A 7,075-nucleotide genomic window follows, 5' to 3' on the forward strand; every position below is an offset into this window, starting at 1 on the left:
TAACCAGTTTTTAAAGCTAGCTTGCTACCTTGAAAGGCTCAGCTTGACATAGCCTACTAATGGGTTTATCAGATAAGGTACCACTAGGCTTAAAGCACTCCTTAATTAGGAATGTAAACACCTTCATTAAAAAAGAAATGAGGGCCTCAGAGAAATTATGAAGAGATTTTATGATTATCAACTCGAAAGTCTTCCAACAGAGAAACCCATTTCTCCCTCCTCTAGGAATGGAAGCAGCATACTTTGTAATTGCAACCCTACCAAGCATGTTGACAATAGAGATTCCACTGCACTAGAACATTCCCAGAGTTTTGGGACATCCTGGCTGAACAGAGATGTGAAGGACAGTCAGCCTCTCTGAAGGCATGTGTGTGTAAATAGACGTGTTTGTGTACACACTCATGCCTGTAAACACGCGATTCCTGTAGGATGGGCTGCAGCTTCAGCTCTCCTTAGCCAAGGTGGTGGTTGTTCCTTCTCTTGCCTGTACATGTGGTGGTTGGCATAAATAGCAGCCTCAGCAGGCCATAGCTCGCCGGTACCCACAGATATGGGGGATTTGGTTGCTTAGGCATGTTCCTCTGCCCAGCACTGGGACTGGGAGCTGTGTTTTGGCCTCCGTGCCCCATGCCCTCACTGAAGCCCCAGGGAGGCCCATGCCCATGAGATGGGTGGGTGGATGAGGCACATGACAGGCTGCTCCCATGGACCATGCCCCGATCCCCTGCTTGGGGCCCCGAGGCCCACAAGCCCTGGCTGGTGCTCCAGGCCCTGTGCTGGGCCCTGCAGCCGCCTCTCCCCCTGGGCACCCCGGCACGGCGCCTGCTCGCTGTGTGGCCCCTGTTCCCAGCGGAGAGCTTCCCCTCCCGCTGCTCTCTCTCCCTGCTCTTCCCAACAATGGTGGCCCGGGCAGCTTGGGATGTAGTTTTGAATTTAAGTGCAGCCAGCCTTTAGTTTACAAAAATAATAAGTCCCCTTCAAACACAGTTATGTAAAAAGTAGAATAATAAAAAACTTAATGTTTGTTGGCAGCATACGTATCCCTTTGTAAGACAGAGGCCCATTGACAAACAAGAGGCTTTTCTGGGACTCTAACATCAAGTACCAAAGTATACATGGCCATGACATAATATTGCCTCCATTACCTTTGCCAAACAGTGAAAATGCTGCACCATTGTTTAATGCACTTGTACAAGGAAGGAGAATTCGTGGCCAGGACCCTCCTGATAGCATCCTGTCCATGCAGAGACCTGCTCTGCAGTACCTCCAGAGGCACCACCATGCTCTGCTGCATCTCCCTCCCACTGCACCCCAGCTGCTGTTCTCTGTGACCATCAGATGCAGTAATTCAGATGTTTTTGTGTAAACCATGGAAAAACCAGAACTGTGTGTTGACCTCTCTAACAATATTTGGCTTTTAGTTAAGACGTGCAAATGTACTGTAGAGCTAAGAACAGACATTATTTGTTGAATGGTCACCATGGGACTTTTATTCCATTACATTCCATTACAATTTCAATAATTCAATAAATTCTGTCAATGGCCACTGCAGTGTCTGCACTGTGCTAAAAATCATCTACTTCTCAAAATTCTCAAATATTATGATCTTCAAAGGTAATCAGCTGCTTGCAGGAACAGACCCTGAGGAATGGAAGCGAAGTGTGACCTCAAATCCATATTGGTCCTAATAATGAAAAACAAGCCTCAAACTGTTCCTACTACATTACTTGTCAGCTAGAAGAGTAAAGCACAGCTAAAAGGAAAAAGTGTTAGAAAAGCACCATCATTGCTTTGGTAGTTTGTATTTTCCTAATAAGCTTTTAATTTTCTGTTCCAAATGGAAAGCAGTACTTGTCTGAGGCAAGCTTCTGAATCAAAATTGTTTCCATATCAGCAGTTTTACCTTGCCCCTTGAAGCAAAATTCCAAAAGCAAGTTTCCTGTCCCTTGGGTAGGAGTAGATGGGGAAACTTCATAGGAAATGGTGATGGAGAAAGCACTGAGCAGATGTGGCACTGAGACAACACATCAGACAGTGAATGACTGTGTTGCTGCTCATTAATTCTCACCTTAGAAATATTAGGCTGGGAAGTCTAGGATGTTCACTTGCAATTTTTCATGGTGATGTAAGATCCGTCTTCCCATTATTTCCACGGAAGACTCAGATGCCCTCTGGCAGCCGTGAGCTGGCAGCAGGGTGAGCTCACCTGGGCGGTGGAGCAGGAGATCTGCTGGGGAGGATGGGATGCAGCCCTTATGTGCCCCCAGCACCACCACCACCACCTTTGCCAGTGCTTCTCAAAAGAAAAGCCCAAGCCCTCTGAAAACAAATACCTAAGCAAGGAAACCAGAAGGAATAATAGGACTGTTGTTGCACTTTCTGGCAGACATTAGGAGGAGCTGAAAACAATCAGAAATTCTTCATGGAAATCACCTTAGGAAAACAAGCAGAGGTAGAAAGCAAGCCTGTACCATTGAGGAAAATCCTTCTGGGGACTGGCCAAAACATTCAAGATTTTTTTCTCAATTTTTTAGATATAGATATAGATATATGTATGCATATGTATATGTGCATATATATATGTATATAGATATCAGAAATAAAAAGTTTCTGGGTTTTTTTTATTTAATTGTGCAGCAGGGCACATCACAGATTGATTGATTGATTGATTGATTGGTTGAGATTATTTATTTATTTATTTATAGTAAAACACCCATAAGAGAGTAAAAGAGCCTATGTAACTTCTACAGATCAGGGCAGCCTTTTGACTGGGAGAGATGCAAATCTGCTCACATTTTTGCCCTAATATTTTCTCGTTTGTATAAAGCAGCACCAGCTTTTCCCTACTGTATGACTTCCCCACCCAAACACCAGTCTATCTAGCATGAACATCACTGATGTGGATGTGTTGTGGTGGCAGGCTGTGAGATTAATTAATTACCATTTTCCTGCCCAAAAAATCCATCCTATGCTTGCTCCCCTCTCACCTCCACAGGTGGCTTGGGGCAGCACGGAGAGGAGTTGCCTGTGAGCCATGTGCCCTGAGAGGACTTTGGAGCGGGAATGGAGACCACAGTGGCTCTCCACCAGTCCCAGCCTGGCAGAGCTATATTTTGGAGGGATGCTGCTGTCAGATAAAACCAATGTCAGCCCAGGGGAGAGGCTGAATCAGGCCCATGCCAGCAGCAAGGGGGCTGGGGCACAGCTGGCTCAGTACCAGCCATCAGCGTGTGCACTATGGGAACCGCAGGGTCCTCTCAGGCCCTGTTAGTGCCCCCCTTTCTGCAGAAATGTGTGTCAGTCCTGCAAAGTGTGTTAGAAAAGCTTTTCCTTCTTGCCTGCTTTTGCTTTGTTCTTGCATGGTAGCCTCTTTTTCCCCAAAAGACCTTTTCATAAAGTTAATGGCCCACCTACCCGAGAGCTGATCCTCTTTATGTGAGATTCGAATATCAACTTCCAGAGTAGTTTCCAAATAAGCAAATCTGTAGGAGATGGATGGCTTCTCATTAGGTTTGATTGTCCCCAGGTCCTCAACACACAGTGCCCCCATTAACAAATTAAAGAATCTTATGTCTCCTCTTGTCAATACTGTTCCCACTGGAAAAAGTCATGTTTCTGTGCCAGATAAATCAATTATTTTTCTGACAGGGTTGCCAGATCACAGGGCAATTAAAGTTTTATGTGTAGTTTGGGCTGTTCTCAGTGCCTTTTGATGTTTAGGTACAAAGGGAGAATAGAGTTGTACCATTTTAGCAGTTTTTACATCTCCCTGAAGAAATTCTTAAGGTATTTGCAAGGTCAGAGTGACAAAGAAACAGTAGGAAACAGTATAGTTGATGTTGTCCTACGAATGTAATAATGTTCCGTACAATATTTTTTCACAACAATGCAAGCTGTAATTAAGGCTGCAAAATAGCTTTCTTCCATCATCTCTGTGTTTCCATTTACTTTTAATTCACTGAGTTTATTCTGTCCCTGAGCATGCAGTGCCATCATTGTCATTCAGTGATGGGCTTCCCTCCTGAAAGCAAAACTCAGACTGCAACTTTTTTCAGAAGTCTGGAGCCAGACTGAACTCTGCTACTGAACTCTGAAGCCTGTGAGGCCCTGCAGTGAGGATTATATGCTTATCTCAGTTAAGAAGGATTGAGCACCATCAGGAGCATACAGAGAATATCTACTGAGCTCATGCAAAAAACTGTGATAATCTATGGAAAAGGTGGTTTGTGAGGTTCCTCCCATAAACCCTGGGAAATGAGTGCAAGTGCTGGGTTTGCTGGTGGCCCTGTGAAAGACTTGAAATCTTCCCACCTTTATTGATATGAAAGCCTTTGTCTTGCATTCTGCTGTTGTTAGCTGGGGTCTTGGATGTAGATTAATGACTGATACCAATTTGTCAGCTACTTTGGGATTACATTCCTGATGACCAAACTGCTGCTTAGGAAACCCCAGAAAAGAAGTGTGCATAGGCCTATCGGAATTGGCAAAGTTATTTGAGACAGTGGTTGTGCCTTTCGCTGTCACAAGGTTTTCTGTCCTTGAAGTATATCTACATCAATGATGAAACTAAAGAAATACAGAGAGACGAAAAAAAACCCCATTTGTCTGTATGAGAAACATATCTGTGCTTCAATCCACGTGTTTGTTTTCCTCCTTTTTTCAACTGTACTTCAAAAACCAAAAAAGTCTATTATAGGAAATTATTTTTCCTCTGTATTACTTACTGAAGCCAGAGAATTAGAAGAACATTTAAGGTCATCCATTGAAAGCTGTGAGCTTTAGCTTAGTCCACCAGCTATGGTCACCTCATTGTTTGCACATTTCATATATTTACTCTGATTATAATCATGGAAGCTGTAAATAAATTATGGCAGTGCTACCTAATAATCTAAGTAAATTATCAAATTCAAAGGCTAACTACAATGAACAATGCTTTTTCTTGTTTAGATAGAACAAACTAAGCATTTTCTACCTGCTGGTTTATTTATTTAATTACTTATTTACTTATGTATTTGTACCTACCAGTTCTTGATAGGAGCCCACAAAGACTGTACGGAAAGTTTTTTAGCCTGAAAGGAGCAGTATTTGAGTAATAGAGTCCCAGTTATCTCTTTTTTCTGTTCCCCAACTTTCTGCCTTGCATCTACAGGAAAGTAGCTGAGACAGGGAGTCTCGAGCATTTCTTGCTGTGGTTGCCACTGGGGAAATAGTCTTCCTTTTCCTGTCATCTTACGTGTATATTCTCACCAGCTATTAACGAATATGCCCAAAAGACAAATATAGCTGTAATTAGCAACCCCCGCTAGTCATGACGAGACTTGCTGTGTGTTGCACACCTGATCCACAAAGACACCGTCTGTGTTTTACACCTCCTCTCTGGAGACACCCACACGTCCCAAACAAAAACACAAATCAGGATCTCTGGAGGGCTTGGCAGACAAGCAGCCAAAGATCCCAAATTCCTTAGGAGTGATACCAGAGTCCCAGCAAAAATTACACCTCCAGCTCCTTCCTGCTCACTGCTTCATGCCATCCCACAGGAGAAAGTAATTTGCTTCAGCTGAAGGAAAATAATTCATTAAGAACTAATTTATTTTAATGATTAGGGGGCATAATGTCTGGTCACTCTTGTTCCTCCTTCTTGGCAGAAGCTGGCTGGTTGAACGTGCCTTCATAGGTGTCAGCTAGAAACAAAAGCGATCTTGGCACTAGAAGACCCCTTGTTGTGTGGATGGGATTAATGAGTGACAGATAGCATGGTGCACATATAACTTACCATGCCTGAAAACTGACAGCAAGCCCTAGAGCAGCCTGGCATATCTTGGTAGACACCTTCAGGTACCTCCCCAGCTGAGTAAAAACCTGTGGCCCTACTGCCAGAAACCTCCTTCATCTCCCTCCCCCCATTCCCATGTTCACTCCTGTGTTATAAAATAAGTGTTTTAGCACCAAAGGAAGAAAAACCCCAACCAAATAAACAAATAAACCAACAGAAATAAGACAGCCAATTTATGGCAGTGTACTTGAATAGGATGATGAATACCAAAATTTAACTTTTTTGATATTGCAATTAGTGGGAAAAGTCTCCCCTGGAGTTCTAATCTAGCACTTTGAAATGGCTTTCTCCAGTTAAAAGAAATATTTCCCATATGCTTGACATATTGCTGCAAAAAATGAAGGAATGTGGGGGAAAAAAAGTATGTTTACATACAAAACATACCCCACATGCATATTTATATTGAGAGAGAGAAATGTTTTATTTATGTATGTATAACTTGACACTTTCCACATTTTATGTAAATAAATGCCAAATGAAGAAGATTATATTGAACATTAGTGGGCTATACTTCATTTCCATTTTTCAAATCTGGCTATGATTGCATACAAGCACCTCAAACAGTGAACATCTGGGTGGCTTGAGAGCAATTGAAGCGTGGTTTTGCTCTAAGATATACTCTTACTGTAAAGTTACAGATTCAAGATTTACTGGTGAAATTTTTGGTTCTCAGCAGCCTCAGACCAGATTTATAATAAATGTGATCATTTAGCAGTATCAGTGGGGCCTTGATAATACTAATATCTAAGGTCTGACAAACTCTTTTATAATTAGGGTACTGTTTAACATAAATATGCATTATGACAATATCCTTGGAACTTTTCCAGGCAACTGCACTGCCACAGACAAACCCTTCATCCACCTTCATGTCTGACACTTTATACAATGGAATTACTATTTTCCATCTCTTACCTCCAGATTTAGGACAATTTATTTCTGACTCTCTTTTGTTTCTAGGTTTCAAAGTGCAATTTCCTGCACAAACGAATATACTCATAATTCAGGTTGTCCACCCACCCACCCAGTTACCTGTCTCAGCTAGCCCAATTGCTGGAAGGAACATATAAAGCAAGTTCACAGCTTGATGCTGGAGTGATATAATCTTTGCTTAATCTACTTAGTGTTTAAAAATGTAAATGTTTGCAGCTATCTCAAGCACTAGAACGCTGCTCTCATGTAAGTTGTATGCTCGAATGTGGCACAAAGCAGTAATTGTATTCTTCTGGGAGGCTAAAAGTC

The sequence above is a fragment of the Poecile atricapillus genome, chromosome 1, assembly GCF_030490865.1.
Source record: "Poecile atricapillus isolate bPoeAtr1 chromosome 1, bPoeAtr1.hap1, whole genome shotgun sequence".
NCBI lineage: Eukaryota > Metazoa > Chordata > Aves > Passeriformes > Paridae > Poecile > Poecile atricapillus.